Source organism: Triturus cristatus, chromosome 12 (genome assembly GCF_964204655.1).
Source record: "Triturus cristatus chromosome 12, aTriCri1.1, whole genome shotgun sequence".
Classification (NCBI taxonomy): Eukaryota; Metazoa; Chordata; class Amphibia; order Caudata; family Salamandridae; genus Triturus; species Triturus cristatus.
The window spans coordinates 663,312,093-663,338,428 of record NC_140595.1 but is presented as its reverse complement, the minus strand read 5'-3'; the positions used below and the strand labels follow the sequence as shown (position 1 = coordinate 663,338,428).

Sequence of the window (26,336 nt, the reverse complement as noted above, 5' to 3'; positions counted from 1 at the left end):
TTTGTAGAATAATAAAAATGATGAAAACAGTGTTCTCACATGATAACCATAAACTGAAGAGCTGCAAAAAATGCTGTATCAGCTACTTACAATAAAAGGTGACTCGAAAAAACTAGCAAAAGAAGAGCATCATCATATTAAAGGTTCTATTCACCATCTTGAGTTGCACCATAGCAGCTTATGGTGCTTTTCTGCTCAGAGTGTGCCTCCAATCCCACATTCATTTTTAATTTCTTTGCAATTTAAAAAACAACAATTACTGCTCGAAGTTCACTTTTCAAAACCATTCAACCTATTAAATGTATTTCTCTAACCTATGAATGTGGTCCATGTTCACTTTTCCTCATCTTCATCTCGATACTCCTTTCCCAGAAACCAGGTTCACTTCTTCATTCAACCCACCCATCCAAGGTCACCAAATCTTTGAAGCAAGTCTGCCTATTCTCCCTTTCTCTCTATGTACAAGATACCTTGTATCATTTGAATGGACAGCAGGAGAGAAGGATATTTATGGTGAGTGGGGGTGGGGTTTTGAGGAGTAACCTCATTTGCCTAAGAGCCGGGGTATCTGGGAAAAAAAGTATTTTATGGGGGAAGAATTTCACATCTCCTTGGTGAAATTTGTAGGGCCTTATAACATCCTTTCTGTGGATGCAGATTCAGTCGGAACAGAGGTCCTAGTCCTCGCTCTGCCTTTCAAAGGAACTGTAAATATGCATGGCTTATTTGGCTTTGCCCGGCAGGGTGAGAATGGCGTTTGTCAGGCGTTCGTCAGGCGATCGGAAGGGGTGAGGCAATAATTTATAATTCAATGATCTTCATGATATTTTCTTGATAATATGAAAGCAGGAAAGGGAAGCTTGGCAATAAGCAATCCTAAAGCAAGGTGTGACTCCAGGGAAGAATGACTTGAAAACAACATACAGAAAGACTCATGTAAAAAGGCCCTGATGAGGCTTGAACTCATGACCCCTGGTTTACAAGACCAGTGCTCTGCCACTGAGCTACAAGGCCAGTCTGCACGCAGGATGTAAATTGCAACATGTATTCTTACTGAGGTATGAATATATCTATGATTTTGAGACTCTGTATGGAAACGTAGTTGCATATGAATGTCCACGTGCGCGCACACATTGAAGACCATGCTTAAGGCACTTTTCTTGGAAGTATGAAAAACTACATTTTCATATGAGAAAATAAGAGTTTTCACATTCAAGACCATACCGATAGCTCTAGTTAGTATGTCTGCAATCAGTGACATATAGAGAACCCACTTATTAGAAGTGATCTGTCTCTGTGGGGCAGACATATGTTAACAGTCATTCATTTGAGACGGCCTAAACTTTAGGAGTAAGAGCTGCTTTCTTATCAATCTATTTATCCAAACTGGTTAATAAGCCAGGAGTGAGTGAAAGGCAATCCTCTGGAAACTCCATGAAAGATCTAATTTCTATTACGCACAAAATACTTCACTTTATTTGACATATTTGTTAAAATGGAACAGTCAGATGATCCCATCTAGCGGATCCTGGCTCTGTCTTGAAAGAGAGTGTAATTATACTACAAGAAATGCTGGCCATCAAAAGAGACTCTGATGGCTTTCCGACAAAGGTGGGATTCGAACCCACGCGTGCAGAGCACAATGGGTTAGCAGTCCATCGCCTTAACCACTCGGCCACCTCGTCTGCCCTACAGCCCCATCTGAAACCTTGCTTCACAAAAGGTACTGAAGTGTCAATATACTGTACCTAAAAAAGAAAAAAAACAGCTGAGGCAAGATCTCACATTCCACGTCTTCCCCCAATTAGGGACCTACATTTCATTTTTGGGAAATTCTTACTATGTGCTAATTACAAATATTCATAAGATTCCCCTAGACTTTGTCAGAACTGTCAAGATATAATTCTATGGGGTTTTGAATAGACAGAGCATATGTTATAGGACAATTATAGAATCTATTCCGTTTGGACTGTATTTTTAATAGTCATGATAACATGCTAGCATGTGAGTCGATCTTGCACAGTGAATGATGGAGCAGTGTCTGTCATCTACTTGGTCAGCTGTAGATGGCTCACCTGGGGAGATGTGAAAAGAGAGAGCTCCAGTGGTGCAATCGGTTAGCGCGTGGTACTTATACAGCAGTACATGCACTGAGCCATGCCGAGGTTGTGAGTTCGAGCCTCACCTGGAGCAGCCGTGTTGTTTTTCATAAACTATTTCACAAAAAGTAAAGTTTAAACTCAGAGTATGGACGGCCCTTGCTAGAGAGTCTTTACTTCTTATAGGATCTACGTGTCCTACTCCTCTGGGTGCCAAATATCACATATCCTACGCGATGCTCAGTTTAAACATTCCATGATGTGCCATCTTGCATTTCATGCAAACACCACATCAGTGCATTTAAAAATACATTTGTAGAATAATAAATATGATGAAAACAGTGTTCTCACATGATAACCATAAACTGAAGAGCTGCAAAAAATGCTGTATCAGCTACTTACAATAAAAGGTGACTCGAAAAAACTAGCAAAAGAAGAGCATCATCATATTAAAGGTTCTATTCACCATCTTGAGTTGCACCATAGCAGCTTATGGTGCTTTTCTGCTCAGAGTGTGCCTCCAATCCCACATTCATTTTTAATTTATTTGCAATTTCAAAAACAACAATTACTGCTCGAAGTTCACTTTTCAAAACCATTCAACCTATTAAATGTATTTCTCTAACCTATGAATGTGGTCCATGTTCACTTTTCCTCATCTTCATCTCGATACTCCTTTCCCAGAAACCAGGTTCACTTCTTCATTCAACCCACCCATCCAAGGTCACCAAATCTTTGAAGCACAAGTCTGCCTATTCTCCCTTTCTCTCTATGTACAAGATACCTTGTATCATTTGAATGGACAGCAGGAGAGAAGGATATTTATGGTGAGTGGGGGAGGGGTTTTGAGGAGTAACCTCATTTGCCTAAGAGCCGGGGTATCTGGGAAAAAAAGTATTTTATGGGGGAAGAATTTCATATCTCCTTGGTGAAATTTGTAGGGCCTTATAACATCCTTTCTGTGGATGCAGATTCAGTCGGAACAGAGGTCCTAGTCCTCGCTCTGCCTTTCAAAGGAACTGTAAATATGGAAGGCTTATTTGGCTTTGCCCGGCAGGGTGAGAATGGCGTTTGTCAGGCGTTCGTCAGGCGATCGGAAGGGGTGAGGCAATAATTTATAATTCAATGATCTTCATGATATTTTCTTGATAATATGAAAGCAGGAAAGGGAAGCTTGGCAATAAGCAATCCTAAAGCAAGGTGTGACTCCAGGGAAGAATGACTTGAAAACAACATACAGAAAGACTCATGTAAAAAGGCCCTGATGAGGCTTGAACTCATGACCCCTGGTTTACAAGACCAGTGCTCTGCCACTGAGCTACAAGGCCAGTCTGCACGCAGGATGTAAATTGCAACATGTATTCTTACTGAGGTATGAATATATCTATGATTTTGAGACTCTGTATGGAAACGTAGTTGCATATGAATGTCCACGTGCGCGCACTCATTGAAGACCATGCTTAAGGCACTTTTCTTGGAAGTATGAAAAACTACATTTTCATATGAGAAAATAAGAGTTTTCACATTCAAGACCATACCGATAGCTCTAGTTAGTATGTCTGCAATCAGTGACATATAGAGAACCCACTTATTAGAAGTGATCTGTCTCTGTGGGGCAGACATATGTTAACAGTCATTCATTTGAGACGGCCTAAACTTTAGGAGTAAGAGCTGATTTCTTATCAATCTATTTATCCAAACTGGTTAATAAGCCAGGAGTGAGTGAAAGGCAATCCTCTGGAAACTCCATGAAAGATCTAATTTCTATTACGCACAAAATACTTCACTTTATTTGACATATTTGTTAAAATGGAACAGTCAGATGATCCCATCTAGCGGATCCTGGCTCTGTCTTGAAAGAGAGTGTAATTATACTACAAGAAATGCTGGCCATCAAAAGAGACTCTGATGGCTTTCCGACGAAGGTGGGATTCGAACCCACGCGTGCAGAGCACAATGGATTAGCAGTCCATCGCCTTAACCACTCGGCCACCTCGTCTGCCCTACAGCCCCATCTGAAACCTTGCTTCACAAAAGGTACTGAAGTGTCAATATACTGTACCTAAAAAAGAAAAAAAACAGCTGAGGCAAGATCTCACATTCCACGTCTTCCCCCAATTAGGGACCTACATTTCATTTTTGGGAAATTCTTACTATGTGCTAATTAAAAATATTCATAAGATTCCCCTAGACTTTGTCAGAACTGTCAAGATATAATTCTATGGGGTTTTGAATAGACAGAGCATATGTTATAGGACAATTATAGAATCTATTCCGTTTGGACTGTATTTTTAATAGTCATGATAACATGCTAGCATGTGAGTCGATCTTGCACAGTGAATGATGGAGCAGTGTCTGTCATCTACTTGGTCAGCTGTAGATGGCTCACCTGGGGAGATGTGAAAAGAGAGAGCTCCAGTGGCCCAATCGGTTAGCGCGCGGTACTTATACAGCAGTACTTGCACTGAGCCATGCCGAGGTTGTGAGTTCGAGCCTCACCTGGAGCAGCCGTGTTGTTTTTCATAAACCATTTCACAAAAAGTAAAGTTTAAACTCAGAGTATGGACGGCCCTTGCTAGAGAGTCTTTACTTCTTATAGGATCTAAGTGTCCTACTCCTCTGGGTGCCAAATATCACATATCCTACGCGATGCTCAGTTTAAACATTCCATGATGTGCCATCTTGCATTTCATGCAAACACCACATCAGTGCATTTAAAAATACATTTGTAGAATAATAAATATGATGAAAACAGTGTTCTCACATGATAACCATAAACTGAAGAGCTGCAAAAAATGCTGTATCAGCTACTTACAATAAAAGGTGACTCGAAAAAACTAGCAAAAGAAGAGCATCATCATATTAAAGGTTCTATTCACCATCTTGAGTTGCACCATAGCAGCTTATGGTGCTTTTCTGCTCAGAGTGTGCCTCCAATCCCACATTCATTTTTAATTTATTTGCAATTTAAAAAACAACAATTACTGCTCGAAGTTCACTTTTCAAAACCATTCAACCTATTAAATGTATTTCTCTAACCTATGAATGTGGTCCATGTTCACTTTTCCTCATCTTCATCTCGATACTCCTTTCCCAGAAACCAGGTTCACTTCTTCATTCAACCCACCCATCCAGGTCACCAAATCTTTGAAGCACAAGTCTGCCTATTCTCCCTTTCTCTCTATGTACAAGATACCTTGTATCATTTGAATGGACAGCAGGAGAGAAGGATATTTATGGTGAGTGGGGGAGGGGTTTTGAGGAGTATCCTCATTTGCCTAAGAGCCGGGGTATCTGGGAAAAAAAGTATTTTATGGGGGAAGAATTTCACATCTCCTTGGTGAAATTTGTAGGGCCTTATAACATCCTTTCTGTGGATGCAGATTCAGTCGGAACAGAGGTCCTAGTCCTCGCTCTGCCTTTCAAAGGAACTGTAAATATGGAAGGCTTATTTGGCTTTGCCCGGCAGGGTGAGAATGGCGTTTGTCAGGCGTTCGTCAGGCGATCGGAAGGGGTGAGGCAATAATTTATAATTCAATGATCTTCATGATATTTTCTTGATAATATGAAAGCAGGAAAGGGAAGCTTGGCAATAAGCAATCCTAAAGCAAGGTGTGACTCCAGGGAAGAATGACTTGAAAACAACATACAGAAAGACTCATGTAAAAAGGCCCTGATGAGGCTTGAACTCATGACCCCTGGTTTACAAGACCAGTGCTCTGCCACTGAGCTACAAGGCCAGTCTGCACGCAGGTTGTAAATTGCAACATGTATTCTTACTGAGGTATGAATATATCTATGATTTTGAGACTCTGTATGGAAACTTAGTTGCATATGAATGTCCACGTGCGCGCACACATTGAAGACCATGCTTAAGGCACTTTTCTTGGAAGTATGAAAAACTACATTTTCATATGAGAAAATAAGAGTTTTCACATTCAAGACCATACCGATAGCTCTAGTTAGTATGTCTGCAATCAGTGACATATAGAGAACCCACTTATTAGAAGTGATCTGTCTCTGTGGGGCAGACATATGTTAACAGTCATTCATTTGAGACGGCCTAAACTTTAGGAGTAAGAGCTGCTTTCTTATCAATCTATTTATCCAAACTGGTTAATAAGCCAGGAGTGAGTGAAAGGCAATCCTCTGGAAACTCCATGAAAGATCTAATTTCTATTACGCACAAAATACTTCACTTTATTTGACATATTTGTTAAAATGGAACAGTCAGATGATCCCATCTAGCGGATCCTGGCTCTGTCTTGAAAGAGAGTGTAATTATACTACAAGAAATGCTGGCCATCAAAAGAGACTCTGATGGCTTTCCGACAAAGGTGGGATTCGAACCCACGCGTGCAGAGCACAATGGATTAGCAGTCCATCGCCTTAACCACTCGGCCACGTCGTCTGCCCTACAGCCCCATCTGAAACCTTGCTTCACAAAAGGTACTGAAGTGTCAATATACTGTACCTAAAAAAGAAAAAAAACAGCTGAGGCAAGATCTCACATTCCACGTCTTCCCCCAATTAGGGACCTACATTTCATTTTTGGGAAATTCTTACTATGTGCTAATTACAAATATTCATAAGATTCCCCTAGACTTTGTCAGAACTGTCAAGATATAATTCTATGGGGTTTTGAATAGACAGAGCATATGTTATAGGACAATTATAGAATCTATTCCGTTTGGACTGTATTTTTAATAGTCATGATAACATGCTAGCATGTGAGTCGATCTTGCACAGTGAATGATGGAGCAGTGTCTGTCATCTACTTGGTCAGCTGTAGATGGCTCACCTGGGGCGATGTGAAAAGGGAGAGCTCCAGTGGCGCAATCGGTTAGCGCGCGGTACTTATACAGCAGTACTTGCACTGAGCCATGCCGAGGTTGTGAGTTCGAGCCTCACCTGGAGCAGCCGTGTTGTTTTTCATAAACCATTTCACAAAAAGTAAAGTTTAAACTCAGAGTATGGACGGCCCTTGCTAGAGAGTCTTTACTTCTTATAGGATCTACGTGTCCTACTCCTCTGGGTGCCAAATATCACATATCCTACGCGATGCTCAGTTTAAACATTCCATGATGTGCCATCTTGCATTTCATGCAAACACCACATCAGTGCATTTAAAAATACATTTGTAGAATAATAAATATGATGAAAACAGTGTTCTCACATGATAACCATGAACTGAAGAGCTGCAAAAAATGCTGTATCAGCTACTTACAATAAAAGGTGACTCGAAAAAACTAGCAAAAGAAGAGCATCATCATATTAAAGGTTCTATTCACCATCTTGAGTTGCACCATAGCAGCTTATGGTGCTTTTCTGCTCAGAGTGTGCCTCCAATCCCACATTCATTTTTAATTTATTTGCAATTTAAAAAACAACAATTACTGCTCGAAGTTCACTTTTCAAAACCATTCAACCTATTAAATGTATTTCTCTAACCTATGAATGTGGTCCATGTTCACTTTTCCTCATCTTCATCTCGATACTCCTTTCCCAGAAACCAGGTTCACTTCTTCATTCAACCCACCCATCCAAGGTCACCAAATCTTTGAAGCACAAGTCTGCCTATTCTCCCTTTCTCTCTATGTACAAGATACCTTGTATCATTTGAATGGACAGCAGGAGAGAAGGATATTTATGGTGAGTGGGGGTGGGGTTTTGAGGAGTAACCTCATTTGCCTAAGAGCCGGGGTATCTGGGAAAAAAAGTATTTTATGGGGGAAGAATTTCACATCTCCTTGGTGAAATTTGTAGGGCCTTATAACATCCTTTCTGTGGATGCAGATTCAGTCGGAACAGAGGTCCTAGTCCTCGCTCTGCCTTTCAAAGGAACTGTAAATATGCATGGCTTATTTGGCTTTGCCCGGCAGGGTGAGAATGGCGTTTGTCAGGCGTTCGTCAGGCGATCGGAAGGGGTGAGGCAATAATTTATAATTCAATGATCTTCATGATATTTTCTTGATAATATGAAAGCAGGAAAGGGAAGCTTGGCAATAAGCAATCCTAAAGCAAGGTGTGACTCCAGGGAAGAATGACTTGAAAACAACATACAGAAAGACTCATGTAAAAAGGCCCTGATGAGGCTTGAACTCATGACCCCTGGTTTACAAGACCAGTGCTCTGCCACTGAGCTACAAGGCCAGTCTGCACGCAGGATGTAAATTGCAACATGTATTCTTACTGAGGTATGAATATATCTATGATTTTGAGACTCTGTATGGAAACGTAGTTGCATATGAATGTCCACGTGCGCGCACACATTGAAGACCATGCTTAAGGCACTTTTCTTGGAAGTATGAAAAACTACATTTTCATATGAGAAAATAAGAGTTTTCACATTCAAGACCATACCGATAGCTCTAGTTAGTATGTCTGCAATCAGTGACATATAGAGAACCCACTTATTAGAAGTGATCTGTCTCTGTGGGGCAGACATATGTTAACAGTCATTCATTTGAGACGGCCTAAACTTTAGGAGTAAGAGCTGCTTTCTTATCAATCTATTTATCCAAACTGGTTAATAAGCCAGGAGTGAGTGAAAGGCAATCCTCTGGAAACTCCATGAAAGATCTAATTTCTATTACGCACAAAATACTTCACTTTATTTGACATATTTGTTAAAATGGAACAGTCAGATGATCCCATCTAGCGGATCCTGGCTCTGTCTTGAAAGAGAGTGTAATTATACTACAAGAAATGCTGGCCATCAAAAGAGACTCTGATGGCTTTCCGACGAAGGTGGGATTCGAACCCACGCGTGCAGAGCACAATAGATTAGCAGTCCATCGCCTTAACCACTCGGCCACCTCGTCTGCCCTACAGCCCCATCTGAAACCTTGCTTCACAAAAGGTACTGAAGTGTCAATATACTGTGCCTAAAAAAGAAAAAAAACAGCTGAGGCAAGATCTCACATTCCAGGTCTTCCCCCAATTAGGGACCTACATTTCATTTTTGGGAAATTCTTACTATGTGCTAATTACAAATATTCATAAGATTCCCCTAGACTTTGTCAGAACTGTCAAGATATAATTCTATGGGGTTTTGAATAGACAGAGCATATGTTATAGGACAATTATAGAATCTATTCCGTTTGGACTGTATTTTTAATAGTCATGATAACATGCTAGCATGTGAGTCGATCTTGCACAGTGAATGATGGAGCAGTGTCTGTCATCTACTTGGTCAGCTGTAGATGTCTCACCTGGGGAGATGTGAAAAGAGAGAGCTCCAGTGGCGCAATCGGTTAGCGCGCGGTACTTATACAGCAGTACTTGCATTGAGCCATGCCGAGGTTGTGAGTTCGAGCCTCACCTGGAGCAGCCGTGTTGTTTTTCATAAACCATTTCACAAAAAGTAAAGTTTAAACTCAGAGTATGGACGGCCCTTGCTAGAGAGTCTTTACTTCTTATAGGATCTACGTGTCCTACTCCTCTGGGTGCCAAATATCACATATCCTACGCGATGCTCAGTTTAAACATTCCATGATGTGCCATCTTGCATTTCATGCAAACACCACATCAGTGCATTTAAAAATACATTTGTAGAATAATAAATATGATGAAAACAGTGTTCTCACATGATAACCATAAACTGAAGAGCTGCAAAAAATGCTGTATCAGCTACTTACAATAAAAGGTGACTCGAAAAAACTAGCAAAAGAAGAGCATCATCATATTAAAGGTTCTATTCACCATCTTGAGTTGCACCATAGCAGCTTATGGTGCTTTTCTGCTCAGAGTGTGCCTCCAATCCCACATTCATTTTTAATTTATTTGCAATTTAAAAAACAACAATTACTGCTCGAAGTTCACTTTTCAAAACCATTCAACCTATTAAATGTATTTCTCTAACCTATGAATGTGGTCCATGTTCACTTTTCCTCATCTTCATCTCGATACTCCTTTCCCAGAAACCAGGTTCACTTCTTCATTTAACCCACCCATCCAAGGTCACCAAATCTTTGAAGCACAAGTCTGCCTATTCTCCCTTTCTCTCTATGTACAAGATACCTTGTATCATTTGAATGGACAGCAGGAGAGAAGGATATTTATGGTGAGTGGGGGTGGGGTTTTGAGGAGTAACCTCATTTGCCTAAGAGCCGGGGTATCTGGGAAAAAAAGTATTTTATGGGGGAAGAATTTCACATCTCCTTGGTGAAATTTGAAGGGCCTTATAACATCCTTTCTGTGGATGCAGATTCAGTCGGAACAGAGGTCCTAGTCCTCGCTCTGCCTTTCAAAGGAACTGTAAATATGCATGGCTTATTTGGCTTTGCCCGGCAGGGTGAGAATGGCGTTTGTCAGGCGTTCGTCAGGCGATCGGAAGGGGTGAGGCAATAATTTATAATTCAATGATCTTCATGATATTTTCTTGATAATATGAAAGCAGGAAAGGGAAGCTTGGCAATAAGCAATCCTAAAGCAAGGTGTGACTCCAGGGAAGAATGACTTGAAAACAACATACAGAAAGACTCATGTAAAAAGGCCCTGATGAGGCTTGAACTCATGACCCCTGGTTTACAAGACCAGTGCTCTGCCACTGAGCTACAAGGCCAGTCTGCACGCAGGATGTAAATTGCAACATGTATTCTTACTGAGGTATGAATATATCTATGATTTTGAGACTCTGTATGGAAAAGTAGTTGCATATGAATGTCCACGTGCGCGCACACATTGAAGACCATGCTTAAGGCACTTTTCTTGGAAGTATGAAAAACTACATTTTCATATGAGAAAATAAGAGTTTTCACATTCAAGACCATACTGATAGCTCTAGTTAGTATGTCTGCAATCAGTGACATATAGAGAACCCACTTATTAGAAGTGATCTGTCTCTGTGGGGCAGACATATGTTAACAGTCATTCATTTGAGACGGCCTAAACTTTAGGAGTAAGAGCTGCTTTCTTATCAATCTATTTATCCAAACTGGTTAATAAGCCAGGAGTGAGTGAAAGGCAATCCTCTGGAAACTCCATGAAAGATCTAATTTCTATTACGCACAAAATACTTCACTTTATTTGACATATTTGTTAAAATGGAACAGTCAGATGATCCCATCTAGCGGATCCTGGCTCTGTCTTGAAAGAGAGTGTAATTATTACAAGAAATGCTGGCCATCAAAAGAGACTCTGATGGCTTTCCGACGAAGGTGGGATTCGAACCCACGCGTGCAGAGCACAATGGATTAGCAGTCCATCGCCTTAACCACTCGGCCACCTCGTCTGCCCTACAGCCCCATCTGAAACCTTGCTTCACAAAAGGTACTGAAGTGTCAATATACTGTAGCTAAAAAAGAAAAAAAACAGCTGAGGCAAGATCTCACATTCCACGTCTTCCCCCAATTAGGGACCTACATTTCATTTTTGGGAAATTCTTACTATGTGCTAATTACAAATATTCATAAGTTTCCCCTAGACTTTGTCAGAACTGTCAAGATATAATTCTATGGGGTTTTGAATAGACAGAGCATATGTTATAGGACAATTATAGAATCTATTCCGTTTGGACTGTATTTTTAATAGTCATGATAACATGCTAGCATGTGAGTCGATCTTGCACAGTGAATGATGGAGCAGTGTCTGTCATCTACTTGGTCAGCTGTAGATGGCTCACCTGGGGAGATGTGAAAAGAGAGAGCTCCAGTGGCGCAATCGGTTAGCGCGCGGTACTTATACAGCAGTACTTGCACTGAGCCATGCCGAGGTTGTGAGTTCGAGCCTCACCTGGAGCAGCCGTGTTGTTTATCATAAACTATTTCACAAAAAGTAAAGTTTAAACTCAGAGTATGGACGGCCCTTGCTAGAGAGTCTTTACTTCTTATAGGATCTACGTGTCCTACTCCTCTGGGTGCCAAATATCACATATCCTACGCGATGCTCAGTTTAAACATTCCATGATGTGCCATCTTGCATTTCATGCAAACACCACATCAGTGCATTTAAAAATACATTTGTAGAATAATAAATATGATGAAAACAGTGTTCTCACATGATAACCATAAACTGAAGAGCTGCAAAAAATGCTGTATCAGCTACTTACAATAAAAGGTGACTCGAAAAAACTAGCAAAAGAAGAGCATCATCATATTAAAGGTTCTATTCACCATCTTGAGTTGCACCATAGCAGCTTATGGTGCTTTTCTGCTCAGAGTGTGCCTCCAATCCCACATTCATTTTTAATTTATTTGCAATTTAAAAAACAACAATTACTGCTCGAAGTTCACTTTTCAAAACCATTCAACCTATTAAATGTATTTCTCTAACCTATGAATGTGGTCCATGTTCACTTTTCCTCATCTTCATCTCGATACTCCTTTCCCAGAAACCAGGTTCACTTCTTCATTCAACCCACCCATCCAAGGTCACCAAATCTTTGAAGCACAAGTCTGCCTATTCTCCCTTTCTCTCTATGTACAAGATACCTTGTATCATTTGAATGGACAGCAGGAGAGAAGGATATTTATGGTGAGTGGGGGAGGGGTTTTGAGGAGTAACCTCATTTGCCTAAGAGCCGGGGTATCTGGGAAAAAAAGTATTTTATGGGGGAAGAATTTCATATCTCCTTGGTGAAATTTGTAGGGCCTTATAACATCCTTTCTGTGGATGCAGATTCAGTCGGAACAGAGGTCCTAGTCCTTGCTCTGCCTTTCAAAGGAACTGTAAATATGGAAGGCTTATTTGGCTTTGCCCGGCAGGGTGAGAATGGCGTTTGTCAGGCGTTCGTCAGGCGATCGGAAGGGGTGAGGCAATAATTTATAATTCAATGATCTTCATGATATTTTCTTGATAATATGAAAGCAGGAAAGGGAAGCTTGGCAATAAGCAATCCTAAAGCAAGGTGTGACTCCAGGGAAGAATGACTTGAAAACAACATACAGAAAGACTCATGTAAAAAGGCCCTGATGAGGCTTGAACTCATGACCCCTGGTTTACAAGACCAGTGCTCTGCCACTGAGCTACAAGGCCAGTCTGCACGCAGGATGTAAATTGCAACATGTATTCTTACTGAGGTATGAATATATCTATGATTTTGAGACTCTGTATGGAAACGTAGTTGCATATGAATGTCCACGTGCGCGCACTCATTGAAGACCATGCTTAAGGCACTTTTCTTGGAAGTATGAAAAACTACATTTTCATATGAGAAAATAAGAGTTTTCACATTCAAGACCATACCGATAGCTCTAGTTAGTATGTCTGCAATCAGTGACATATAGAGAACCCACTTATTAGAAGTGATCTGTCTCTGTGGGGCAGACATATGTTAACAGTCATTCATTTGAGACGGCCTAAACTTTAGGAGTAAGAGCTGCTTTCTTATCAATCTATTTATCCAAACTGGTTAATAAGCCAGGAGTGAGTGAAAGGCAATCCTCTGGAAACTCCATGAAAGATCTAATTTCTATTACGCACAAAATACTTCACTTTATTTGACATATTTGTTAAAATGGAACAGTCAGATGATCCCATCTAGCGGATCCTGGCTCTGTCTTGAAAGAGAGTGTAATTATACTACAAGAAATGCTGGCCATCAAAAGAGACTCTGATGGCTTTCCGACGAAGGTGGGATTCGAACCCACGCGTGCAGAGCACAATGGATTAGCAGTCCATCGCCTTAACCACTCGGCCACCTCGTCTGCCCTACAGCCCCATCTGAAACCTTGCTTCACAAAAGGTACTGAAGTGTCAATATACTGTACCTAAAAAAGAAAAAAATCAGCTGAGGCAAGATCTCACATTCCACGTCTTCCCCCAATTAGGGACCTACATTTCATTTTTGGGAAATTCTTACTATGTGCTAATTACAAATATTCATAAGATTCCCCTAGACTTTGTCAGAACTGTCAAGATATAATTCTATGGGGTTTTGAATAGACAGAGCATATGTTATAGGACAATTATCGAATCTATTCCGTTTGGACTGTATTTTTAATAGTCATGATAACATGCTAGCATGTGAGTCGATCTTGCACAGTGAATGATGGAGCAGTGTCTGTCATCTACTTGGTCAGCTGTAGATGGCTCACCTGGGGAGATGTGAAAAGAGAGAGCTCCAGTGGCGCAATCGGTTAGCGCGCGGTACTTATACAGCAGTACTTGCACTGAGCCATGCCGAGGTTGTGAGTTCGAGCCTCACCTGGAGCAGCCGTGTTGTTTTTCATAAACCATTTCACAAAAAGTAAAGTTTAAACTCAGAGTATGGACGGCCCTTGCTAGAGAGTCTTTACTTCTTATAGGATCTACGTGTCCTACTCCTCTGGGTGCCAAATATCACATATCCTACGCGATGCTCAGTTTAAACATTCCATGATGTGCCATCTTGCATTTCATGCAAACACCACATCAGTGCATTTAAAAATACATTTGTAGAATAATAAATATGATGAAAACAGTGTTCTCACATGATAACCATAAACTGAAGAGCTGCAAAAAATGCTGTATCAGCTACTTACAATAAAAGGTGACTCGAAAAAACTAGCAAAAGAAGAACATCATCATATTAAAGGTTCTATTCACCATCTTGAGTTGCACCATAGCAGCTTATGGTGCTTTTCTGCTCAGAGTGTGCCTCCAATCCCACATTCATTTTTAATTTCTTTGCAATTTAAAAAACAACAATTACTGCTCGAAGTTCACTTTTCAAAACCATTCAACCTATTAAATGTATTTCTCTAACCTATGAATGTGGTCCATGTTCACTTTTCCTCATCTTCATCTCGATACTCCTTTCCCAGAAACCAGGTTCACTTCTTCATTCAACCCACCCATCCAAGGTCACCAAATTTTTGAAGCACAAGTCTGCCTATTCTCCCTTTCTCTCTATGTACAAGATACCTTGTATCATTTGAATGGACAGCAGGAGAGAAGGATATTTATGGTGAGTGGGGGAGGGGTTTTGAGGAGTAACCTCATTTGCCTAAGAGCCGGGGTATCTGGGAAAAAAAGTATTTTATGGGGGAAGAATTTCACATCTCCTTGGTGAAATTTGTAGGGCCTTATAACATCCTTTCTGTGGATGCAGATTCAGTCGGAACAGAGGTCCTAGTCCTCGCTCTGCCTTTCAAAGGAACTGTAAATATGCATGGCTTATTTGGCTTTGCCCGGCAGGGTGAGAATGGCATTTGTCAGGCGTTCATCAGGCGATCGGAAGGGGTGAGGCAATAATTTATAATTCAATGATCTTCATGATATTTTCTTGATAATATGAAAGCAGGAAAGGGAAGCTTGGCAATAAGCAATCCTAAAGCAAGGTGTGACTCCAGGGAAGAATGACTTGAAAACAACATACAGAAAGACTCATGTAAAAAGGCCCTGATGAGGCTTGAACTCATGACCCCTGGTTTACAAGACCAGTGGTCTGCCACTGAGCTACAAGGCCAGTCTGCACGCAGGATGTAAATTGCAACATGTATTCTTACTGAGGTATGAATATATCTATGATTTTGAGACTCTGTATGGAAACGTAGTTGCATATGAATGTCCACGTGCGCGCACACATTGAAGACCATGCTTAAGGCACTTTTCTTGGAAGTATGAAAAACTACATTTTCATATGAGAAAATAAGAGTTTTCACATTCAAGACCATACCGATAGCTCTAGTTAGTATGTCTGCAATCAGTGACATATAGAGAACCCACTTATTAGAAGTGATCTGTCTCTGTGGGGCAGACATATGTTAACAGTCATTCATTTGAGACGGCCTAAACTTTAGGAGTAAGAGCTGCTTTCTTATCAATCTATTTATCCAAACTGGTTAATAAGCCAGGAGTGAGTGAAAGGCAATCCTCTGGAAACTCCATGAAAGATCTAATTTCTATTACGCACAAAATACTTCACTTTATTTGACATATTTGTTAAAATGGAACAGTCAGATGATCCCATCTAGCGGATCCTGGCTCTGTCTTGAAAGAGAGTGTAATTATACTACAAGAAATGCTGGCCATCAAAAGAGACTCTGATGGCTTTCCGACGAAGGTGGGATTCGAACCCACGCGTGCAGAGCACAATGGATTAGCAGTCCATCACCTTAACCACTCGGCCACCTCGTCTGCCCTACAGCCCCATCTGAAACCTTGCTTCACAAAAGGTACTGAAGTGTCAATATACTGTACCTAAAAAAGAAAAAAAACAGCTGAGGCAAGATCTCACATTCCACGTCTTCCCCCAATTAGGGACCTACATTTCATTTTTGGGAAATTCTTACTATGTGCTAATTACAAATATTCATAAGATTCCCCTAGACTTTGTCAGAACTGTCAAGATATAATTCTATGGGGTTTTGAATAGACAGAGCATATGTTATAGGACAATTATAGAATCTATTCCGTTTGGACTGTATTTTTAATAGTCATGATAACATGCTAGCATGTGAGTCGATCTTGCACAGTGAATGATGGAGCAGTGTCTGTCATCTACTTGGTCAGCTGTAGATGGCTCACCTGGGGAGATGTGAAAAGAGCGAGCTCCAGTGGCGCAATCGGTTAGCGCGCGGTACTTTTACAGCAGTACTTGCACTGAGCCATGCCGAGGTTGTGAGTTCGAGCCTCACCTGGAGCAGCCGTGTTGTTTTTCATAAACCATTTCACAAAAAGTAAAGTTTAAACTCAGAGTATGGACGGCCCTTGCTAGAGAGTCTTTACTTCTTATAGGATCTACGTGTCCTACTCCTCTGGGTGCCAAATATCACATATCCTACGCGATGCTCAGTTTAAACATTCCATGATGTGCCATCTTGCATTTCATGCAAACACCACATCAGTGCATTTAAAAATACATTTGTAGAATAATAAATATGATGAAAACAGTGTTCTCACATGATAACCATAAACTGAAGAGCTGCAAAAAATGCTGTATCAGCTACTTACAATAAAAGGTGACTCGAAAAAACTAGCAAAAGAAGAGCATCATCATATTAAAGGTTCTATTCACCATCTTGAGTTGCACCATAGCAGCTTATGGTGCTTTTCTGCTCAGAGTGTGCCTCCAATCCCACATTCATTTTTAATTTATTTGCAATTTAAAAAACAACAATTACTGCTCGAAGTTCACTTTTCAAAACCATTCAACCTATTAAATGTATTTCTCTAACCTATGAATGTGGTCCATGTTCACTTTTCCTCATCTTCATCTGGATACTCCTTTCCCAGAAACCAGGTTCACTTCTTCATTAAACCCACCCATCCAAGGTCACCAAATCTTTGAAGCACAAGTCTGCCTATTCTCCCTTTCTCTCTATGTACAAGATACCTTGTATCATTTGAATGGACAGCAGGAGAGAAGGATATTTATGGTGAGTGGGGGTGGGGTTTTGAGGAGTAACCTCATTTGCCTAAGAGCCGGGGTATCTGGGAAAAAAAGTATTTTATGGGGGAAGAATTTCACATCTCCTTGGTGAAATTTGTAGGGCCTTATAACATCCTTTCTGTGGATGCAGATTCAGTCGGAACAGAGGTCCTAGTCCTCGCTCTGCCTTTCAAAGGAACTGTAAATACGCATGGCTTATTTGGCTTTGCCCGGCAGGGTGAGAATGGCATTTGTCAGGCGTTCGTCAGGCGATCGGAAGGGGTGAGGCAATAATTTATAATTCAATGATCTTCATGATATTTTCTTGATAATATGAAAGCAGGAAAGGGAAGCTTGGCAATAAGCAATCCTAAAGCAAGGTGTGACTCCAGGGAAGAATGACTTGAAAACAACATACAGAAAGACTCATGTAAAAAGGCCCTGATGAGGCTTGAACTCATGACCCCTGGTTTACAAGACCAGTGCTCTGCCACTGAGCTACAAGGCCAGTCTGCACGCAGGATGTAAATTGCAACATGTATTCTTACTGAGGTATGAATATATCTATGATTTTGAGACTCTGTATGGAAACGTAGTTGCATATGAATGTCCACGTGCGCGCACACATTGAAGACCATGCTTAAGGCACTTTTCTTGGAAGTATGAAAAACTACATTTTCATATGAGAAAATAAGAGTTTTCACATTCAAGACCATACCGATAGCTCTAGTTAGTATGTCTGCAATCAGTGACATATAGAGAACCCACTTATTAGAAGTGATCTGTCTCTGTGGGGCAGACATATGTTAACAGTCATTCATTTGAGACGGCCTAAACTTTAGGAGTAAGAGCTGCTTTCTTATCAATCTATTTATCCAAACTGGTTAATAAGCCAGGAGTGAGTGAAAGGCAATCCTCTGGAAACTCCATGAAAGATCTAATTTCTATTACGCACAAAATACTTCACTTTATTTGACATATTTGTTAAAATGGAACAGTCAGATGATCCCATCTAGCGGATCCTGGCTCTGTCTTGAAAGAGAGTGTAATTATACTACAAGAAATGCTGGCCATCAAAAGAGACTCTGATGGCTTTCCGACGAAGGTGGGATTCGAACCCACGCGTGCAGAGCACAATGGATTAGCAGTCCATCGCCTTAACCACTCGGCCACCTCGTCTGCCCTACAGCCCCATCTGAAACCTTGCTTCACAAAAGGTACTGAAGTGTCAATATACTGTACCTAAAAAAGAAAAAAAACAGCTGAGGCAAGATCTCACATTCCACGTCTTCCCCCAATTAGGGACCTACATTTCATTTTTGGGAAATTCTTACTATGTGCTAATTACAAATATTCATAAGATTCCCCTAGACTTTGTCAGAACTGTCAAGATATAATTCTATGGGGTTTTGAATAGACAGAGCATATGTTATAGGACAATTATAGAATCTATTCCGTTTGGACTGTATTTTTAATAGTCATGATAACATGCTAGCATGTGAGTCGATCTTGCACAGTGAATGATGGAGCAGTGTCTGTCATCTACTTGGTCAGCTGTAGATGTCTCACCTGGGGAGATGTGAAAAGAGAGAGCTCCAGTGGCGCAATCGGTTAGCGCGCGGTACTTATACAGCAGTACTTGCACTGAGCCATGCCGAGGTTGTGAGTTCGAGCCTCACCTGGAGCAGCCGTGTTGTTTTTCATAAACCATTTCACAAAAAGTAAAGTTTAAACTCAGAGTATGGACGGCCCTTGCTAGAGAGTCTTTACTTCTTATAGGATCTACGTGTCCTACTCCTCTGGGTGCCAAATATCACATATCCTACGCGATGCTCAGTTTAAACATTCCATGATGTGCCATCTTGCATTTCATGCAAACACCACATCAGTGCATTTAAAAATACATTTGTAGAATAATAAATATGATGAAAACAGTGTTCTCACATGATAACCATAAACTGAAGAGCTGCAAAAAATGCTGTATCAGCTACTTACAATAAAAGGTGACTCGAAAAAACTAGCAAAAGAAGAGCATCATCATATTAAAGGTTCTATTCACCATCTTGAGTTGCACCATAGCAGCTTATGGTGCTTTTCTGCTCAGAGTGTGCCTCCAATCCCACATTCATTTTTAATTTCTTTGCAATTTAAAAAACAACAATTACTGCTCGAAGTTCACTTTTCAAAACCATTCAACCTATTAAATGTATTTCTCTAACCTATGAATGTGGTCCATGTTCACTTTTCCTCATCTTCATCTCGATACTCCTTTCCCAGAAACCAGGTTCACTTCTTCATTCAACCCACCCATCCAAGGTCACCAAATCTTTGAAGCACAAGTCTGCCTATTCTCCCTTTCTCTCTATGTACAAGATACCTTGTATCATTTGAATGGACAGCAGGAGAGAAGGATATTTATGGTGAGTGGGGGTGGGGTTTTGAGGAGTAACCTCATTTGCCTAAGAGCCGGGGTATCTGGGAAAAAAAGTATTTTATGGGGGAAGAATTTCACATCTCCTTGGTGAAATTTGAAGGGCCTTATAACATCCTTTCTGTGGATGCAGATTCAGTCGGAACAGAGGTCCTAGTCCTCGCTCTGCCTTTCAAAGGAACTGTAAATATGCATGGCTTATTTGGCTTTGCCCGGCAGGGTGAGAATGGCGTTTGTCAGGCGTTCGTCAGGCGATCGGAAGGGGTGAGGCAATAATTTATAATTCAATGATGTTCATGATATTTTCTTGATAATATGAAAGCAGGAAAGGGAAGCTTGGCAATAAGCAATCCTAAAGCAAGGTGTGACTCAAGGGAAGAATGACTTGAAAACAACATACAGAAAGACTCATGTAAAAAGGCCCTGATGAGCCTTGAACTCATGACCCCTGGTTTACAAGACCAGTGCTCTGCCACTGAGCTACAAGGCCAGTCTGCACGCAGGATGTAAATTGCAACATGTATTCTTACTGAGGTATGAATATATCTATGATTTTGAGACTCTGTATGGAAACGTAGTTGCATATGAATGTCCACGTGCGCGCACACATTGAAGACCATGCTTAAGGCACTTTTCTTGGAAGTATGAAAAACTACATTTTCATATGAGAAAATAAGAGTTTCAACATTCAAGACCATACTGATAGCTCTAGTTAGTATGTCTGCAATCAGTGACATATAGAGAACCCACTTATTAGAAGTGATCTGTCTCTGTGGGGCAGACATATGTTAACAGTTATTCATTTGAGACGGCCTAAACTTTAGGAGTAAGAGCTGCTTTCTTATCAATCTATTTATCCAAACTGGTTAATAAGCCAGGAGTGAGTGAAAGGCAATCCTCTGGAAACTCCATGAAAGATCTAATTTCTATTACGCACAAAATACTTCACTTTATTTGACATATTTGTTAAAATGGAACAGTCAGATGATCCCATCTAGCGGATCCTGGCTCTGTCTTGAAAGAGAGTGTAATTATACTACAAGAAATGCTGGCCATCAAAAGAGACTCTGATGGCTTTCCGACGAAGGTGGGATTCGAACCCACGCGTGCAGAGCACAATGGATTAGCAGTCCATCGCCTTAACCACTCGGCCACCTCGTCTGCCCTACAGCCCCATCTGAAACCTTGCTTCACAAAAGGTACTGAAGTGTCAATATACTGTACCTAAAAAAGAAAAAAAACAGCTGAGGCAAGATCTCACATTCCACGTCTTCCCCCAATTAGGGACCTACATTTCATTTTTGGGAAATTCTTACTATGTGCTAATTACAAATATTCATAAGATTCCCCTAGACTTTGTCAGAACTGTCAAGATATAATTCTATGGGGTTTTGAATAGACAGAGCATATGTTATAGGACAATTATAGAATCTATTCCGTTTGGACTGTATTTTTAATAGTCATGATAACATGCTAGCATGTGAGTCGATCTTGCACAGTGAATGATGGAGCAGTGTCTGTCATCTACTTGGTCAGCTGTAGATGGCTCACCTGGGGAGATGTGAAAAGAGAGAGCTCCAGTGGCGCAATCGGTTAGCGCACGGTACTTATACAGCAGTACTTGCACTGAGCCATGACGAGGTTGTGAGTTCGAGCCTCACCTGGAGCAGCCGTGTTGTTTTTCATAAACCATTTCACAAAAAGTAAAGTTTAAACTCAGAGTATGGACGGCCCTTGCTAGAGAGTCTTTACTTCTTATAGGATCTACGTGTCCTACTCCTCTGGGTGCCAAATATCACATATAATACGCGATGCTCAGTTTAAACATTCCATGATGTGCCATCTTGCATTTCATGCAAACACCACATCAGTGCATTTAAAAATACATTTGTAGAATAATAAATATGATGAAAACAGTGTTCTCACATGATAACCATAAACTGAAGAGCTGCAAAAAATGCTGTATCAGCTACTTACAATAAAAGGTGACTCGAAAAAACTAGCAAAAGAAGAGCATCATCATATTAAAGGTTCTATTCACCATCTTGAGTTGCACCATAGCAGCTTATGGTGCTTTTCTGCTCAGAGTGTGCCTCCAATCCCACATTCATTTTTAATTTATTTGCAATTTAAAAAACAACAATTACTGCTCGAAGTTCACTTTTCAAAACCATTCAACCTATTAAATGTATTTCTCTAACCTATGAATGTGGTCCATGTTCACTTTTCCTCATCTTCATCTCGATACTCCTTTCCCAGAAACCAGGTTCACTTCTTCATTCAACCCACCCATCCAAGGTCACCAAATCTTTGAAGCACAAGTCTGCCTATTCTCCCTTTCTCTCTATGTACAAGATACCTTGTATCATTTGAATGGACAGCAGGAGAGAAGGATATTTATGGTGAGTGGGGGTGGGGTTTTGAGGAGTAACCTCATTTGCCTAAGAGCCGGGGTATCTGGGAAAAAAAGTATTTTATGGGGGAAGAATTTCACATCTCCTTGGTGAAATTTGTAGGGCCTTATAACATCCTTTCTGTGGATTCAGATTCAGTCGGAACAGAGGTCCTAGTCCTCGCTCTGCCTTTCAAAGGAACTGTAAATATGCATGGCTTATTTGGCTTTGCCCGGCAGGGTGAGAATGGCGTTTGTCAGGCGTTCGTCAGGCGATCGGAAGGGGTGAGGCAATAATTTATAATTCAATGATCTTCATGATATTTTCTTGATAATATGAAAGGAGGAAAGGGAAGCTTGGCAATAAGCAATCCTAAAGCAAGGTGTGACTCCAGGGAAGAATGACTTGAAAACAACATACAGAAAGACTCATGTAAAAAGGCCCTGATGAGGCTTGAACTCATGACCCCTGGTTTACAAGACCAGTGCTCTGCCACTGAGCTACAAGGCCAGTCTGCACGCAGGATGTAAATTGCAACATGTATTCTTACTGAGGTATGAATATATCTATGATTTTGAGACTCTGTATGGAAACGTAGTTGCATATGAATGTCCACGTGCGCGCACACATTGAAGACCATGCTTAAGGCACTTTTCTTGGAAGTATGAAAAACTACATTTTCATATGAGAAAATAAGAGTTTTCACATTCAAGACCATACTGATAGCTCTAGTTAGTATGTCTGCAATCAGTGACATATAGAGAACCCACTTATTAGAAGTGATCTGTCTCTGTGGGGCAGACATATGTTAACAGTCATTCATTTGAGACGGCCTAAACTTTAGGAGTAAGAGCTGCTTTCTTATCAATCTATTTATCCAAACTGGTTAATAAGCCAGGAGTGAGTGAAAGGCAATCCTCTGGAAACTCCATGAAAGATCTAATTTCTATTACGCACAAAATACTTCACTTTATTTGACATATTTGTTAAAATGGAACAGTCAGATGATCCCATCTAGCGGATCCTGGCTCTGTCTTGAAAGAGAGTGTAATTATACTACAAGAAATGCTGGCCATCAAAAGAGACTCTGATGGCTTTCCGACGAAGGTGGGATTCGAACCCACGCGTGCAGAGCACAATGGATTAGCAGTCCATCGCCTTAACCACTCGGCCACCTCGTCTGCCCTACAGCCCCATCTGAAACCTTGCTTCACAAAAGGTACTGAAGTGTCAATATACTGTACCTAAAAAAGAAAAAAAACAGCTGAGGCAAGATCTCACATTCCACGTCTTCCCCCAATTAGGGACCTACATTTCATTTTTGGGAAATTCTTACTATGTGCTAATTACAAATATTCATAAGATTCCCCTAGACTTTGTCAGAACTGTCAAGATATAATTCTATGGGGTTTTGAATAGACAGAGCATATGTTATAGGACATTTATAGAATCTATTCCGTTTGGACTGTATTTTTAATAGTCATGATAACATGCTAGCATGTGAGTCGATCTTGCACAGTGAATGATGGAGCAGTGTCTGTCATCTACTTGGTCAGCTGTAGATGGCTCACCTGGGGAGATGTGAAAAGAGAGAGCTCCAGTGGCGCAATCGGTTAGCGCGCGGTACTTATACAGCAGTACTTGCACTGAGCCATGCCGAGGTTGTGAGTTCGAGCCTCACCTGGAGCAGCCGAGTTGTTTTTCATAAACCATTTCACAAAAAGTAAAGTTTAAACTCAGAGTATGGACGGCCCTTGCTAGAGAGTCTTTACTTCTTATAGGATCTACGTGTCCTACTCCTCTGGGTGCCAAATATCACATGTCCTACGCGATGCTCAGTTTAAACATTCCATGATGTGCCATCTTGCATTTCATGCAAACACCACATCAGTGCATTTAAAAATACATTTGTAGAATAATAAAAATGATGAAAACAGTGTTCTCACATGATAACCATAAACTGAAGAGCTGCAAAAAATGCTGTATCAGCTACTTACAATAAAAGGTGACTCGAAAAAACTAGCAAAAGAAGAGCATCATCATATTAAAGGTTCTATTCACCATCTTGAGTTGCACCATAGCAGCTTATGGTGCTTTTCTGCTCAGAGTGTGCCTCCAATCCCACATTCATTTTTAATTTCTTTGCAATTTAAAAAATAACAATTACTGCTCGAAGTTCACTTTTCAAAACCATTCAACCTATTAAATGTATTTCTCTAACCTATGAATGTGGTCCATGTTCACTTTTCCTCATCTTCATCGCGATACTCCTTTCCCAGAAACCAGGTTCACTTCTTCATTCAACCCACCCATCCAAGGTCACCAAATCTTTGAAGCAAGTCTGCCTATTCTCCCTTTCTCTCTATGTACAAGATACCTTGTATCATTTGAATGGACAGCAGGAGAGAAGGATATTTATGGTGAGTGGGGGTGGGGTTTTGAGGAGTAACCTCATTTGCCTAAGAGCCGGGGTATCTGGGAAAAAAAGTATTTTATGGGGGAAGAATTTCACATCTCCTTGGTGAAATTTGTAGGGCCTTATAACATCCTTTCTGTGGACGCAGATTCAGTCGGAACAGAGGTCCTAGTCCTCGCTCTGCCTTTCAAAGGAACTGTAAATATGCATGGCTTATTTGGCTTTGCCCGGCAGGGCTTGCCCGGCAGGGTGAGAATGGCGTTTGTCAGGCGTTCGTCAGGCGATCGGAAGGGGTGATGCAATAATTTATAATTCAATGATCTTCATGATATTTTCTTGATAATATGAAAGCAGGAAAGGGAAGCTTGGCAATAAGCAATCCTAAAGCAAGGTGTGACTCCAGGGAAGAATGACTTGAAAACAACATACAGAAAGACTCATGTAAAAAGGCCCTGATGAGGCTTGAACTCATGACCCCTGGTTTACAAGACCAGTGCTCTGCCACTGAGCTACAAGGCCAGTCTGCACGCAGGATGTAAATTGCAACATGTATTCTTACTGAGGTATGAATATATCTATGATTTTGAGACTCTGTATGGAAACGTAGTTGCATATGAATGTCCACGTGCGCGCACACATTGAAGACCATGCTTAAGGCACTTTTCTTGGAAGTATGAAAAACTACATTTTCATATGAGAAAATAAGAGTTTTCACATTCAAGACCATACCGATAGCTCTAGTTATTATGTCTGCAATCAGTGACATATAGAGAACCCACTTATTAGAAGTGATCTGTCTCTGTGGGGCAGACATATGTTAACAGTCATTCATTTGAGACGGCCTAAACTTTAGGAGTAAGAGCTGCTTTCTTATCAATCTATTTATCCAAACTGGTTAATAAGCCAGGAGTGAGTGAAAGGCAATCCTCTGGAAACTCCATGAAAGATCTAATTTCTATTACGCACAAAATACTTCACTTTATTTGACATATTTGTTAAAATGGAACAGTCAGATGATCCCATCTAGCGGATCCTGGCTCTGTCTTGAAAGAGAGTGTAATTATACTACAAGAAATGCTGGCCATCAAAAGAGACTCTGATGGCTTTCTGACGAAGGTGGGATTCGAACCCACGCGTGCAGAGCACAATGGATTAGCAGTCCATCGCCTTATCCACTCTGCCACCTCGTCTGCCCTACAGCCCCATCTGAAACCTTGCTTCACAAAAGGTACTGAAGTGTCAATATACTGTACCTAAAAAAGAAAAAAAACAGCTGAGGCAAGATCTCACATTCCACGTCTTCCCCCAATTAGGGACCTACATTTCATTTTTGGGAAATTCTTACTATGTGCTAATTACAAATATTCATAAGATTCCACTAGACTTTGTCAGAACTGTCAAGATATAATTCTATGGGGTTTTGAATAGACAGAGCATATGTTATAGGACAATTATAGAATCTATTCTGTTTGGACTGTATTTTTAATAGTCATGATAACATGCTAGCATGTGAGTCGATCTTGCACAGTGAATGATGGAGCAGTGTCTGTCATCTACTTGGTCAGCTGTAGATGGCTCACCTGGGGAGATGTGAAAAGAGAGAGCTCCAGTGGCGCAATCGGTTAGCGCGCGGTACTTATACAGCAGTACTTGCACTGAGCCATGCCGAGGTTGTGAGTTCGAGCCTCACCTGGAGCAGCCG

The 26,336-nt window shown here is 40.8% G+C and overlaps 24 non-coding genes across 24 annotated transcripts; 8 read left to right on the top strand and 16 right to left on the bottom strand.

Annotated features, from left to right (window-relative positions):
- Positions 1 to 942: 942 nt before the first annotated feature.
- TRNAT-UGU (transfer RNA threonine (anticodon UGU)) lies at positions 943 to 1,014 on the bottom strand. The gene has a single exon. It is a non-coding gene; the product is annotated as a tRNA-Thr (tRNA).
- Positions 1,015 to 2,098: 1,084 nt separating this feature from the next.
- TRNAI-UAU (transfer RNA isoleucine (anticodon UAU)) lies at positions 2,099 to 2,193 on the top strand. Its single transcript has 2 exons — positions 2,099 to 2,136; positions 2,158 to 2,193. It is a non-coding gene; the product is annotated as a tRNA-Ile (tRNA).
- Positions 2,194 to 3,355: 1,162 nt separating this feature from the next.
- On the bottom strand, positions 3,356 to 3,427 carry TRNAT-UGU (transfer RNA threonine (anticodon UGU)). The gene has a single exon. It is a non-coding gene; the product is annotated as a tRNA-Thr (tRNA).
- A 589-nt stretch (positions 3,428 to 4,016) lies between these two features.
- On the bottom strand, positions 4,017 to 4,098 carry TRNAS-GCU (transfer RNA serine (anticodon GCU)). Its single transcript has one exon. It is a non-coding gene; the product is annotated as a tRNA-Ser (tRNA).
- A 1,669-nt stretch (positions 4,099 to 5,767) lies between these two features.
- TRNAT-UGU (transfer RNA threonine (anticodon UGU)) lies at positions 5,768 to 5,839 on the bottom strand. Its single transcript has one exon. It is a non-coding gene; the product is annotated as a tRNA-Thr (tRNA).
- Positions 5,840 to 6,923: 1,084 nt separating this feature from the next.
- On the top strand, positions 6,924 to 7,018 carry TRNAI-UAU (transfer RNA isoleucine (anticodon UAU)). The gene is made up of 2 exons: positions 6,924 to 6,961; positions 6,983 to 7,018. It is a non-coding gene; the product is annotated as a tRNA-Ile (tRNA).
- Positions 7,019 to 8,180: 1,162 nt separating this feature from the next.
- TRNAT-UGU (transfer RNA threonine (anticodon UGU)) lies at positions 8,181 to 8,252 on the bottom strand. The gene has a single exon. It is a non-coding gene; the product is annotated as a tRNA-Thr (tRNA).
- A 1,084-nt stretch (positions 8,253 to 9,336) lies between these two features.
- On the top strand, positions 9,337 to 9,431 carry TRNAI-UAU (transfer RNA isoleucine (anticodon UAU)). Its single transcript has 2 exons — positions 9,337 to 9,374; positions 9,396 to 9,431. It is a non-coding gene; the product is annotated as a tRNA-Ile (tRNA).
- A 1,162-nt stretch (positions 9,432 to 10,593) lies between these two features.
- TRNAT-UGU (transfer RNA threonine (anticodon UGU)) lies at positions 10,594 to 10,665 on the bottom strand. The gene has a single exon. It is a non-coding gene; the product is annotated as a tRNA-Thr (tRNA).
- Positions 10,666 to 11,252: 587 nt separating this feature from the next.
- Positions 11,253 to 11,334, bottom strand: TRNAS-GCU (transfer RNA serine (anticodon GCU)). Its single transcript has one exon. It is a non-coding gene; the product is annotated as a tRNA-Ser (tRNA).
- Positions 11,335 to 11,747: 413 nt separating this feature from the next.
- On the top strand, positions 11,748 to 11,842 carry TRNAI-UAU (transfer RNA isoleucine (anticodon UAU)). The gene is made up of 2 exons: positions 11,748 to 11,785; positions 11,807 to 11,842. It is a non-coding gene; the product is annotated as a tRNA-Ile (tRNA).
- A 1,162-nt stretch (positions 11,843 to 13,004) lies between these two features.
- TRNAT-UGU (transfer RNA threonine (anticodon UGU)) lies at positions 13,005 to 13,076 on the bottom strand. Its single transcript has one exon. It is a non-coding gene; the product is annotated as a tRNA-Thr (tRNA).
- Positions 13,077 to 13,665: 589 nt separating this feature from the next.
- Positions 13,666 to 13,747, bottom strand: TRNAS-GCU (transfer RNA serine (anticodon GCU)). The gene has a single exon. It is a non-coding gene; the product is annotated as a tRNA-Ser (tRNA).
- A 413-nt stretch (positions 13,748 to 14,160) lies between these two features.
- On the top strand, positions 14,161 to 14,255 carry TRNAI-UAU (transfer RNA isoleucine (anticodon UAU)). Its single transcript has 2 exons — positions 14,161 to 14,198; positions 14,220 to 14,255. It is a non-coding gene; the product is annotated as a tRNA-Ile (tRNA).
- Positions 14,256 to 16,078: 1,823 nt separating this feature from the next.
- Positions 16,079 to 16,160, bottom strand: TRNAS-GCU (transfer RNA serine (anticodon GCU)). Its single transcript has one exon. It is a non-coding gene; the product is annotated as a tRNA-Ser (tRNA).
- Positions 16,161 to 17,830: 1,670 nt separating this feature from the next.
- TRNAT-UGU (transfer RNA threonine (anticodon UGU)) lies at positions 17,831 to 17,902 on the bottom strand. The gene has a single exon. It is a non-coding gene; the product is annotated as a tRNA-Thr (tRNA).
- Positions 17,903 to 18,491: 589 nt separating this feature from the next.
- On the bottom strand, positions 18,492 to 18,573 carry TRNAS-GCU (transfer RNA serine (anticodon GCU)). Its single transcript has one exon. It is a non-coding gene; the product is annotated as a tRNA-Ser (tRNA).
- Positions 18,574 to 18,986: 413 nt separating this feature from the next.
- Positions 18,987 to 19,081, top strand: TRNAI-UAU (transfer RNA isoleucine (anticodon UAU)). Its single transcript has 2 exons — positions 18,987 to 19,024; positions 19,046 to 19,081. It is a non-coding gene; the product is annotated as a tRNA-Ile (tRNA).
- Positions 19,082 to 20,904: 1,823 nt separating this feature from the next.
- Positions 20,905 to 20,986, bottom strand: TRNAS-GCU (transfer RNA serine (anticodon GCU)). Its single transcript has one exon. It is a non-coding gene; the product is annotated as a tRNA-Ser (tRNA).
- Positions 20,987 to 22,656: 1,670 nt separating this feature from the next.
- Positions 22,657 to 22,728, bottom strand: TRNAT-UGU (transfer RNA threonine (anticodon UGU)). The gene has a single exon. It is a non-coding gene; the product is annotated as a tRNA-Thr (tRNA).
- Positions 22,729 to 23,317: 589 nt separating this feature from the next.
- Positions 23,318 to 23,399, bottom strand: TRNAS-GCU (transfer RNA serine (anticodon GCU)). The gene has a single exon. It is a non-coding gene; the product is annotated as a tRNA-Ser (tRNA).
- A 413-nt stretch (positions 23,400 to 23,812) lies between these two features.
- On the top strand, positions 23,813 to 23,907 carry TRNAI-UAU (transfer RNA isoleucine (anticodon UAU)). The gene is made up of 2 exons: positions 23,813 to 23,850; positions 23,872 to 23,907. It is a non-coding gene; the product is annotated as a tRNA-Ile (tRNA).
- A 1,174-nt stretch (positions 23,908 to 25,081) lies between these two features.
- TRNAT-UGU (transfer RNA threonine (anticodon UGU)) lies at positions 25,082 to 25,153 on the bottom strand. The gene has a single exon. It is a non-coding gene; the product is annotated as a tRNA-Thr (tRNA).
- Positions 25,154 to 26,237: 1,084 nt separating this feature from the next.
- TRNAI-UAU (transfer RNA isoleucine (anticodon UAU)) lies at positions 26,238 to 26,332 on the top strand. Its single transcript has 2 exons — positions 26,238 to 26,275; positions 26,297 to 26,332. It is a non-coding gene; the product is annotated as a tRNA-Ile (tRNA).
- Positions 26,333 to 26,336: the final 4 nt, after the last annotated feature.